This window comes from Sminthopsis crassicaudata, chromosome 3 (assembly GCF_048593235.1).
Source record: "Sminthopsis crassicaudata isolate SCR6 chromosome 3, ASM4859323v1, whole genome shotgun sequence".
NCBI lineage: Eukaryota > Metazoa > Chordata > Mammalia > Dasyuromorphia > Dasyuridae > Sminthopsis > Sminthopsis crassicaudata.
This window is the reverse complement of record NC_133619.1, coordinates 259,933,832-259,947,107: the sequence shown is the minus strand read 5'-3', so window position 1 is coordinate 259,947,107 and position 13,276 is coordinate 259,933,832. Positions and strand designations below refer to the sequence as shown.

The 13,276-nt window shown below is 34.4% G+C and overlaps 1 protein-coding gene across 1 annotated transcript in view; it reads right to left on the bottom strand.

Moving 5' to 3' along the window:
- The window catches only part of CLDN14 (claudin 14), a 115,771-nt gene extending 102,788 nt beyond the window's left edge, over nucleotides 1-12,983 (bottom strand). Inside the window, exon 1 of the mRNA XM_074297348.1 lies at nucleotides 12,852-12,983. The gene's annotated coding sequence lies outside the window, so the exon portion shown is untranslated. The remainder of the gene's footprint in view (nucleotides 1-12,851) is intronic.
- Nucleotides 12,984-13,276: the final 293 nt, after the last annotated feature.

The following is a 13,276-nucleotide window of genomic DNA, read 5'->3' as shown; positions in this document are numbered from 1 at the left end:
TAGATTAATTAAAAAAAAAAAAAAAGGTTTATTGTAGGGTTTGGAAGTAAGGTTAAAGTCTGGTTAGTAAAAGGTATTAGATAGAGGAAGAAATACACCAAAAGTGGTGGACAGAGAGTCTGTGATGCAAAGCATGGTGCTTGCATGTTTCAACTCTCTGCCAAGAGATGATTCCAGTTTGGCTCTTTTATTTGCTTGAAGGGGCCTATGGGCAGTACCAAGTTCTTGGCAGGCTTTTCAGATGAGGAAGAAACTGTTTGTTGGGGGTTGGGGAAACCTGACCAAATAGTGGGGGCTGAAACCCAGCTCAGATCTAGTGGGGACTGGGCCCGGATACTCAAAAGGGTGCTTTTTGACCAGGATTTGTGAATCAAAGGTCAGCCATGGAGTTTGGGGAATCAGAAAGGAATCTTAAAGGGGCTATCACCCCCATCAATCTCCAAATCAGCTAAAGGAGTCCAGACATCTATAAATAAATATTTCAAGACAATGGAAAATGACTCAACATCTTATAATGGAGAGAACTCAGTGAGAGATAGATAGCCCTAAGAGAGTATGGAACTACAATCGGATATTCCTAAATAGTTTAAAAGCGAAATAAAAATTGTGAAAACAACTTATTGGTGAAATTTGTATTCTACTTCACCCCTCCGATTTATACATTAAAATTCATTCCATTCACATTCATAAATCTGATGGGCTAACTGTATATTTTCCTCCATTAAATGCCCTTTTGCATTTTCTTTTATTTGTCCCTATACAACCTCTTCCCTTTATAAGAAAAAGGTAATGGAAGAGAAGCCTGTTAGTAAACAAGTATTAAAGGACAAGTGTCAACTACTGAAAATAATTTATCAAAATTTTACTTTGAAATAAACATCTTCATCCCATCATTATGGGGAAAAAAATGCACAGGATCAATCAACACAGTCTGGTCATTCAAAGTATTCTTAAATTCCATTTTTTCAAGTGTTAAGTGCTTACCAGGTAATTATACTTAACTAGGTATTGTCTTGGAATGATAAAGGCAGAAACAGTCCCACCCTAAAGGAAATAACTTTCCAATGGAAGAAACAATATGTAAATAACTAGATATTTACAAGATACATACAGAATAGATAGGAGGAAGTTTCCGAAAAGAAGGAACTACAACCTTCAGGAAATAGGTTAGATGGGATTTGAACAGCGTTTTAAAGGAATTCAAAGAAGCTCATGGATGGAGTGAATTAATGCAGTGAATTAATACAAATATAAGGTAAAGAACTATGTGCCCAATAGGGAAGTGGACATGAACAAGTAATTTTCAAAGGAATATCAACAATTAAAACTTTACTCTGAAAAACTGTTTATAATCATGCAGGGTAAAAATGAATCTTTAATATAGTAGAGAGCTTCTAGCATTCCTGATGAAAAGACCAGAGTGGTGTAGAACCTTTAGAATACAAATAAATGTAACCTGAGGCCCAAAGTCTTAGGGTGGAACTCTTTCCTTATAGTTAAAAATCAATGTCCTTGTCAAAACAGAAGAGAAGAGAGATCATCTTGTCTCTTTGGTTGCTTCTAACTTCCTGTTCTGAGAAAGGATATCCCCAAAGCCAACCTCTCTTCAGGTCACTGAAGCGAGAGAGACTCTGGAAAGAAGCCAATATCAGAGGAGCTATCAGTCTCCATTATGTTCATACCCATAGCTCATTACATTAGAAACAGAAGGGGGGAAATCCTTTATGTGAGATCTGGGATTTCTCTTGGTTAAGCTGAGTTACCTCACTTAGCTGCTTTAATCTGTTCTGTTTTGCATATTACATATTTTTATATCTATTTTTTCTCTGAATTCTGTTTTGTTCTCAACTTGGATAAATGTTTTCTTTTCTATTTGCTAAGTGTGTGTTCATTGTAGAACTGGTATTTGGCAAGAAAGCAGTCGTCTTGCATATGAACTTCAGAGCCTCCGTTTCCCCATTAATGATAGAGATCCAGAATTTAGTTAAAACCTTAAAGTTACATCTCCTAAGTTAATAATACTTAAAGGAGATATAATTCTAGCTTAATACATTCTTTCTTTCTGAAGGGGCCATCCTTCAGACCCAACCTCTTGCTTCCTAGCAGGATTTAAGTCTTCTTGGAGAAGGGTCAAGGGAGAAGACAATAGAGATTCTTGATTCTTAACTCTCTGAGAGCTACATATGACATTCCCTCTTTCACAAGAAAAACCTAGAAGAGGTTTGAGCAATTAAAAGTGGCTATATAATAAGGAAATACTTACATTTTAATAGACCAGGACAAGGGGCAAATATTCTTGGAGAATGTTATAGCATGCAAGAGTCATGGAGAGAGTAAAAAGTAAGGAAGCCGTGTGTGTGTGTGTGTGTGTGTGTGTGTGTGTGTGTGTGTGTGTGTGTGTGTGTGTTTTGTTTATGAGAGGAAAGACAAATGAGGGAGAAAAAAGAACATACTGGTAAAGAAAAGAGGAAGAAAAAGGAGGATATAATTTCACATAATAGGATCATGAAGAATATGGGAACATGGAAGAAATGGTAAGGGGAATATACATGGCATGAATCTCACTCTTATATGAACTGGATGAAGAAGGGTTGTACTTACTCACACACGCACATTCACAAACATTTTGATGTAGAAATATAAAATTCAACAACAAACCAGTGTGGAAAGAAAGAGGACAAAGGAATTGAAAAAGTTGGAGTTGGGGAGGGAATTGTCAAAAGGAAAACAAACTTTAAGTTAAGAGGATTGACATTAAGAAAAATATATTATTTATTGAGATCTATGCTAGGTAAACAGAGGGAAGGTGAAGGTGAATTGGTGGCAATAAGGTGATGAGGCAAATTAGTACAAATATAAGATGAAGAGCTGTTTACCCAAAAGAAAGAAAACAGTTGCATCAGAGATTGGAAGCAAACTGTTTTAATTATAGTTTACAATGCTCATGAGAGTCCTCATCCCCTATGTCCAATCTGCTGCAAAATGTTGTCATTTCTACTTTAACAACATCTGTCATTTATGTTTCCTCTTCACTCAGCCATATTTCTTTGTCAGCCCCTCACCACCTCAATTTGGATCATTGCAATAGTCCACTGATTGTTTTCTTAGACTCATGTTTCCCCACTCCAATCTATCTTCTGTTCAAGTGACAAATTGACATTCCTAAAGTGCAAATCTAGCCATGTTTTACACACACATACACACACACTCAATAAACCCCAATGGTTCCCTGTGTATTCTGTGACCCAGTGACACTGGCCTCCTTACTCTTCCATTCATATGACACCATCTCTGGGTTTTTTCCATTGGTTGTCCCCTCATGTCTGGAATTCTCTCTTGCCTCATCTCTGCCTCTTGGCTTCCTTTAAATTTCAGCTAATTTATTGCAAGAAGCTTTTCCCAGTCCTCCTAAATTTTAGAGTCTTCTCTGAGATTATTTTATCCTGTACAGTTTGTACAGTTGTTTTCATATGATCTCCCTCATTATACTCATTATTGAAAGCAATGTCACCAGTGCTTAGCCAAGTGCCTGGCACATAATAGGTTTTACTAAATACTTATTGACTGATTGACCCACTCCAAAAATGGTATTGCTAACAAATGAGCCTCTGTAAGTTATGATTCAGGAACAAATCCTTATGGAGAGAGAATCACCAATCTCTCCAAGACTATCCACAGGGCAAGTCAGCCTATAGAGCAGAAGAAGAAAGGCACCCTGGGGTGACATAGGAGGCAGCATGGTTCACTTAAATTAAGTCAATATCTCAAAACTCACAGCCCAAGAAACTGAGGAATCATGGAGAACTTCCCCATCTTTGCTTCCAGGATAGGCCCTGAAGCTATCATCCAGGGAATTAACCCTTGTGTAGTTGCTACAGGTGTTACAATTAATATCATGAATATTACTGTATTTTCAATATTGTAAGTATTGAAAAATAAAGTTCTTACCATCAAAATTTTCGGCATTGTCAAATTTTTCAATATCAAAAATGGGATTTCAATATCAAAATAGAGCAAGAATGGCAAAATGAAGTTAATTTTTCAGAGCTTCCAATCCACCCCTCTAAGCAACTTAAAAATTAAGTCAGATGACTCTTGAGTGGGAGAACCAAAACTTATTATGACAAAAAGTCATAGTGAGACACTTTTTCAGCTCAAGGCAGCTTAGACTCTGGGGTAGACTTTGGGCTAGAAATTGTGTTTTTTTGGGGGGGAGGGGCACAGTGGAAATGGCATCAGCTGTGGACTTTGGAGGCAGTTGTAGCACCTGGAATGCCCACTACCTAGAGCTGATATAGAGTCTGAACACCTTGTGATAAAGATATTCCAGGTAATGAAAAACAAACAAACAAACAAACAAATATGAAAATCTTGGGAAGTGAAGTACAAAAAAAGAACCTGAAGAAAATAACTCCTTTAAAATTAGAATTGGTCAAGTCAAAGCTAATGAGTTCATGAGATATAAAGAAAAGAGAAATAGAATAGAGAAAAGATAGGGATCTGCCTAAACTCCCAAATTCCAATCCAAATGATTTTAAATGACCTCTCAAAACAAATTCTGGAGTGGGCAAAACCCACAAAAGGATGAGTTAAAACAATTTTCTACTCCAGAAAAAATTAGGATTACAAGAAAAATCTGTCACACTCAGTTAAAAGAAGAGCATGGCCCAGCACAAGTGTTGTCTAGACAAGTCAGGAGGAAACCCCTAACCCCAACATGGGTCAGCAACCAAGGCTCCATGACTCCAGCGCTGCACCAAAAAATGAAAAAAAGAAAAAAGAAAAAAGAGAGAGAGAGAGAGAGAGAGAGAGAGAGAGAGAGAGAGAGAGAGAGAGAGAGAGAGAGAGAAATCATTGAAGAAAACAATTCCTTAAAAATGTACAATTGGCCAAATGAAAATGGAGTTCCAAAGGTAATTGAAGAAAATAATTCCTTAAAAATTAGATTAGGGCAAGTGGAAGCTAATGACTCCATGAGACATCAAGAATCAATCAAACAAAATCAAAAGAATGAAAGAAGAAGAAGAAAATGTGAAATATCCCATTGGAAATAAACTGACCTGGAAAATAGATCAAGGAGAGAAAATTTAAAAATTATTGGACTGTATGAAAACTATGATCAAAAAAAAGCATTTGGATGTCATCTCTTAAGAAATAATCAAGGAAAACTGTCCTGATATTCTAGAACCAGAGGGTAAAATAGAAATTGAAAAAAATCTACCAATTACCTCTTGAAAAAAATCCTAAAAACTCCAATTAGAGCCAAATTCCAAAATTTATTTTAAGGAGAAAATATTGCAAGTATCCAGAAAGAATTTAAATATTGAAGAGCCTCAGTCAGGATTATATAAGAGTTAGCAGCTTCTACATTAAAGGATTAGAGGTCTTGGAATATGATATTTCAGAAGACAAAGGAGCCTAGATTACAATGAAGAATCATCTATCTGGCAAAACTGAGCTTAATTATTCTGGGGGAAAAAAAATGGATATTCAACAAATAGAGGACAATATGAAATACTTGGGAGTCTACCTGCCAAGAAAAACCCAGAAACTATATTAACACAATTACAAAACACTTTTCACACAAATAAAATCAGATTTAAACCACTGGAAAAATATTAATTGCTCAGGGTCAATTCAGGGGTTCTCAAACTATGGCCCGTGGGCCAGATGCAGCCCACTGAAGATGTTAATACGGCCCACCAGGTTATGGCAAATGAGCTGAGGAGTGGAGACAGAGTGTGAGTTTTTGTTTTTATTATAGTCCGGCCCTCCAACAGTCTGAGGGACAGTGAACTGGCTCCCTATTTAAAAAGTTTGAGGACCACTGGAATATAATAAAAATGACAATTCTATCTAAATTAGCTTGCTTGTTCTGAGCACCATTTCTACCAATCTACCAAAACATTATTTTATAGAAATAGACAAAAATAACAAAATTCATCTGGAAAAACAAAAGGTCAAGATAGTAAGGCAATTAATGAAAACAAATGTTAAGGAAGATGGCTTAGCCATACCAGATCTCAAACTGTGTTATAAAGTGGTAATCATCAAAACTATTTGGTGCTGGCTAAGAAATCAAGTGCTGGATCAGTAGAGTTGATTAGGCACACAAAACATAGTAGCAAATGACCATAGGTTTTGTTGGGTTTACCAAAAACATAATCTAGACCCCAACTTTTGGAATAAGAACTCATTTTTTGACAAAACTTCTGAGAAGGCTAGAAAACAATTTTGCAGAAACCAGATATAGATTAACATAATACACTGAATAGGAAGATAGGAACACAAAGGATGAAGTCATTAGCAAATGATAAAACAAGTAATATTTTACCCATCATATCGATGGAGAAGTAAATGGAAAATGGAAAATCTTAAATATATTAAATTTAAAAGGTTTTGCACAAACAAGACCAAAACAAACAGTATTAGAAGGGAAGTAAAAGTGGGGAAAGAATTTTTATAGCAAGTGTCTCTGATAAAGTCTTCATTTCTCAAAGATATAGACAACTGATTTAAATTTATAGAAATACAAATCATTTCTCAATTGATAAATGATTAAAATATATAAACTGTTTTCAGATGAAGAAATCAAAGCTAGCTGTAATCATATGAAAAAATGCTCTAAATCACCATTGACTAGAGAAATGCAAATTAAAACAATTTTGAGATCTCACCTTATACTTATCAGATTGACTGATATGACATAAAGGAAAAATAACAAATATTGGAGGGGATGTGGGAAAGCTGGGACTCTACTGGTAGAATCCTGAACATTCTGAAGATCAATTAGAAACTATGCCCAAATGATTACAAAACTGTACATACCCTTTGATCAAGCAATAGCATTGCTAGGTATGTATCTCAAAGAGATTTTAAAGCAGGAGAGAGAGGAGGAAAGGACCTACATGCACAAATTTTTTTATAGCAGCTCTTTTTGTAGTAGCAAAGAATTGTGAATTGAAGGGTTGAAGAATTGGGGAATGGCAAATAAGTTGGTATATTTGTAATGGAACCTTACTAATGCTAAAAGAAATAATGAACAAACTCATTTCAGAAAAACTTTTGTGAACTGATGTAAAGTGAAATAAGCAGAATCAGGAGAATGATGTACACAGAAAAATCATTATCATACATTGATCAAGTCTGAATGATTTAATTATTCTCAACAAAAAATGATCCAAGACAATTCCAAAGACTTATAATGAAAAATACTATCCACTTCCAAAGAAAGAACTCATAGGTTCTGATTGAAACACACTATTTTTCCTTTCTATATTTTTTTCATGATTTTTGTTTTCCTTTTGGGTCTATGTCTTCTTTCACAACATGACTAATATAGGTTTTGCATGATTGAACAGGTGTAATATGTATCAAATTGCACACTATCTTAGGGATGGGAAGCTTGAGGGAGAAAGCGAGAAAATTTGGAACTCAATTTTTTTTTAAATGAATGTTCCAAAATGTCTTTCCATGTGATTGAAGAATAAAATGTTATTTTAAATTTTTAAATAAAAATTTATTTCCATACTAGTCATTTTGAGTAAGAAAATTCAAATGGAGCAAGTATTCTTAAAAACTGTTTATTTCAGTTCATTCATTCATTGATGTCCTCATATACTTTTAGGGACTCTGCTTTTGCCCTTGTATATATTCTACCCTTAATATGGTACGAACTTAGAGATATTTTTTTCTATACTACTCCATCAACATATCAGTTAGCTCTGCATGCTCTATGACAACCATTTCAAAGAAAGCTGGCCTGAATCAATCATGCAGTTTGTGGCTCCTTCCCTACAAAACTAACTAGCTCACATAGACACAAAGCTTGATAGTTTCTTCAGCATCAGGGTCCAACCAATTAAAGAAGTAAACACAAACAACTCCCCTTTCAATCACAAAGGAACAATAAAGGTTAATGGAATTTATCAAACTAAAGATGTTTGTCCCACATTATTTGTAATTTTTTTTTCTTTTTGGGATTTTTTTTTCTTTTTAAAATGTTACTAATAAAGATGATTAGACTTCAAAATTTTCTGAAGTTATTAAAGGGGAAATTATTAAATTAGGGTTACATGTATAGGAAATATGCAACCAACCCATGGTAAAAATTTACTGTACTTAATGCTGCAATTGCTAACATTCAAAGTATAAGGATGTGGTTTTGGCACAGTTATAAAATTTGGAGCCAATTAAAAGTTATATTTTATTTGGAAGATGAATGATATAATTTCATGCTTCTCATAGATAATATGTTTCATTAAACCTCCTCACTAAAAATAATTTCCCACAAAAACAAATTTTAAATTTCAAATAGTCTTTAGATGAAAGAGAAAAATTAAGATAACCAAATTCTCAAGCTGATTAATCAATGAGTGAGTCTTTAATTGCCCATATGCTATCTCATTAGGCAACTGTCATTACACACACACACACACACACACACACACACACACACACACACACACATATATATATATATATATTGAGTATATAAGTCACATTTGAATTTTTTCCCCAAAATTCTTTTAATTCTATTATTATGAGACTTTTGTGAACAATTAATTTATTGTGGTTGAGGCAAGCTTCATGGCCAGAGAAATTAAATAAATGCTCACACCATCAGAAATCTATTTGAGTAATATTGCATTCTTATTAAAAATTTCAGAAGGCAGAAATATTTTATTTGTACAATCAATTTTAGCTAGAGTGAAGGAAGATATCATTTGTAGAATTCCTCTCCCCAGTCTTTCTCACCTTCTCTTCAGCTTTTTTTTTTTTTTTTTTTTTTTTTTTGTGGTCACTAATAGTCATACTTTCACAGAATAAATTGAAGAAAAATTAGTATTTTTTTTGAAGTATGAGTTTGAGCAATTTCATTAAGCTATAGTCTTTAAGAGTAATTTCTTCTTTGCAAATGGATCCAGATTAGTAAAGTTGATTTAATGTTTTCTTCCTTCTGAATGATACAGGTACATTTTATACTGCTTCTTTCCTTTCCTTCTAAAGTTTAGTGTCAGAGTTCTGTGATTCTCAGCAAGAAACAACATACTAAACAAAAAAGAGAAACTACCTTTGCTGACAATTTTGATAATGGGAAAGCCTGGAGATGGAAAAGACATCAATTAAGAGGAAATAATTATCTTATCATTTTTAGATGCACCTTTTTCAGTTACTCTCTTCCTCCACCCATTCCCAAATTAATTACTTGATTGACTCCTAGGAGACTTGGTGGATATTTCTTGGATTTATCCATAATGTTAGCTTCTAATGAAATTTCTTTGTTTTTTATTTTTATCTGAGTCTAAATGAAAGAGGAGGAGGCAGTTAGCTTGACTTTTCCAAAGAAAGAACAATGAAATGCACATAATTCATTTGGAATTGGGCTTTCCTGAAAATCTTTGAGCTGTTATTTTCTATAATGAATCTGGTGGAATCTACAAGAAAGCACTGAAAATGATCTGATTAATAACTTTCATTCAAAATTTTTCCTTCCACCAAACATGTTGGCGGGACAAATAGATCCCACATTTATAGGTTCACTTGCAAAAACTCACATGACTAAAATTATGGCCAGAATACTTTTTTGTTGTTGTTGCTTATATCATCCCTTAAAAAAATCCAATCAGGCTTTAATAGTAAATATTCGGTACACTCCTTGACAAGCACAATAATCTAACATTCCTATTCTCTTCCTTCTTCCCACTCCCTCTTTCTCAGACTCACCTGTCTTGCTCTAATACTTTCCATCTCCTTTCTCTGTTGACAGGGATTCAATCCCTGTCAAATCTCAAAACAAAAGTCAGCAAACATATTACATACTTGCCTCTAAATATTACTCACCACACCAGTATTTTCTCAGCCAAACCTGGGAAAGGGTCTGTATATTCTTTGAAGATCTCTCTGGTACATCTTACTGACTCACTCTTATGTGCCTCCCCAGTTATTGTCAAATTTTAGTTGATTGCGTTGTTTTGTGTTCTCTCAGTAGATTCATTCAGTTTGTCCTCACTACTAATCAGAAAGTCTGGGGCCTTAAAATAGAACTTCATCAATTTTTCCATCAGCTGCTAGATTTCTTTAATCTTTTCTTACTTCCTTCAATGTTTCCAACAAGTCTCCAAAGTTGTCTAGTCTCTGTGGCCCACCTAGTTTCTGTAGCTTATGTCTAAGTACACTAACAAGAGACAAGACACTATTCTTCCAGCCCCAGTTTTAAAGAGTCACTAGTTTCTGAATAAAAGACCAATCAAATACCAAAATGGTTCACAGACATCACACCCACAGCTCAAATGACTTTTTATTCTTAAGACTCATTGTTACCACTTGGCTCTTAATTCAATTTGCTTCTAAATGCTCAAATTCAGAGGAAAGCTGAGATGTACAGAGGATAGACAACAAAGGATGAAAAAGGCAGCAATATAAATATATTAGATATGTATTAAATAAGTAAATCATATACATATTAGAGAAAACATTAAGGACCAATGAGAAAGGGAGAGAGTACATAAATAAGTGGAATTTGCAAAGGAAGCAGGCTAAAATAAGAATATGGTCAATTTTGAGTGTTAACATAAAGAGCATGATAAAGAAAAATTGTACTAAAATGAATTAGATTAATTTTATTATAAATTTAATACCTGTTGACAAAAAAAATGAAATAAATATCTTTAAAAAATCAAAACCTTACCAAACTCCCTGGGCTTATCTTTAAAAAGGCAAGATAAAACAATTAATATATAATAAAATCACAACTAGATACTTTTATTCTGTATCTCCTTCCAAGCTTATCCAAAATTGCAACACCTTTGACCTCTTCCTTCCTTTTTCTTTTCTATATTGGTAGTTATTGTATATAGACTTCTGGATCTACTCATTTCAATCTAACATCTAATGTTAGCCTTTAGGTAGTTACTCGAATGCCATTATGTCTGTGTACATATGTGCATTCACAGTGTTATGGTAACATATTCAATTAAATTAATGTCATAAATTATCCAGTCAATCTCCAACTTTGGGATATTTAGCCTACATATTTCATCATTTTTCTTGATACTACAAATGGAGAAGTTATGAATACGTATATTTAAAGATATTCATTTCTATGTTTTCTTTTGGAATAAAAACTATAAGTGGATAATATGTTAAATAGTATAGTGCCTACATTCTCCTCAGCTATGTATTATTATCCCTATTTCCTGAGACTCACCAAAGTTGTAAAATAGATTGATCTATCGATCTATCTCCCACTAGTCAACTGTTTTCACAATGTGCCTCTACATTAGGAGTTTTAGATAGGATGTTGGTCTGGACTATAAACTCCTCAAAGTCAAGGACTGTTTTGTTTTTATTTTTACATTGTTAGCACCTTGCACAGTGCTAAGCATCAAAAATAAGCACTCAAAAACTGATCAGTTGATTATATTTGGAGACTGAAAGGATCTGGATGTAAATCTCACTTCTGGATTCTGGTAATTGTATGACATAGACAAGTAATCATTTACCCTTTATTTCCTTCAGGTACCTAGGATTACCACAGCAAGATTTCCCTATCTTGAAGAAACCAAGCATAATTATTATAAAAGAATAATTTAGGGTCTTCCTTCCTCCCTCCCTCCCTCCCTTCTTTTCTTCTTTCCTCCCTTCCTCCCTCCCTTCCTCCCTTCCTCCCTCCCTTCTTTTCTTCTTTCCTCCCTTCCTCCCTTCCTCCCTTCCTCCCTTCCTCCCTTCCTCCCTCCCTTCTTTCTTTCTTTCTTCTTTCTTTCTTTCTTTCTTTCTTTCTTTCTTCTTTCTTTCTTCTTTCTTTCTTTCTTTCTTCTTTCTTTCTTTCTTTCTTTCTTTCTTTCTTTCTTTCTTTCTTTCTTTCTTTCTTTCTTTCTTTCTTTCTTTCTTTCTTTCTTCCTTTCTTCCTTTCTTTCTTTCTTTCTTTCTTTCTTTCTTTCTTTCTTTCTTTCTTTCTTTCTTTCTTTCTTTCTTTCTTTCTTTCTTTCTTTCTTTCTTTCTTTCTTTCTTCCTTTCTTTCCTTTTTTGTTTTCTTCTTTCTTTCTTAGTTTTTTTTATTTTCAAAACATATGCATAGTTTTTAATATTCACTCTTGCAAAACTTTGTGTTTAAAATTTTTTCTCCCCACCCCTTCCCTTAGACAACAAATAATCCAATATATGTTGAGCATGTCACTTCTTCTATACATATTTCTACAATTATCATGCTGCACAAGAAAAAATCAAATCAAAAAGGAGAAAAAAAGAAAAAACCAAAATACAAGCAAACAACAACAAAAAAGTGAAAATATTATGTTGTGATCCACCTTCAGTTCCCACAGTCCTCTCTCTGGGTGCACATGGCTCTCTCCATCACAAGATCATCGGAACTGTTCTGAATCATCTCACTAATGAAAACAATCATGTCCATCAGAATTGATCATTGTATAATCTTGCTGGTACTGTTTACAATGTTCTGGTTCTACTCACTTCACTTAGCAGCAATTCATGTAAGTCTAGGTCTTTCTGAAATCATCTTGCTGATTTTTCTTAAACAACAATAATATTCCCTAACATTTATATACCATAACTTATTCAGCCATTCTCCAACTGATGGACATCCACTCAGTATCTAGTTTCTTGCCACTACAAAAAGGGCTGCTACAAACAGTTTAGGGGATCTATCTTTCTTGACTTGATTTATGTTTGGGTCATGCAAGCAACAAGATACTAGATAGATATTTTCTCTGATTTCTATGATCTGTCAGACTTCCCAAAAACAGAAATTTGGCATCAAAAATATAACTTCTTCTGTTTCTGTGCTCTAGGACATTTAGAATTCAAAACAAGGTAAAGAGAAACAAACAAACCTAGAAAGAGATGCTCACTGAATCTGCATTGACTCAGCTCCCATCTTCCACCTTCCACATTTTCAGAAGTGAGGCTACATTAGCAGACCCCAAGGTCACAAATATAAGTGCTATATTAAAATCTGTCTCAATGTGTTGGTCTTCTCTCTCTCTTTCCAGCTCTAAGCTGTGGAAGGTTTTCAGCTCTCAAAAGTCAGCCTTTTCAGCCCTTCAACCCTTCATAAGAAAAAATTTTCTAGGAAGTGCACCAAGGTTGCAAAGCTCTGAATTACTGATAGCTCTGAACTGCCAGTGCCAGGAAAGCAAGCTGGAAAACTGCCAAAGCTGGAATGAAGAATTAAGGAACAGAGGGAATAGGACAGGTTACCTGAACAGGAAATTCTGTATGTGAGGAACTGTGCAGCATCCCACAAGCCTGAAGCCAC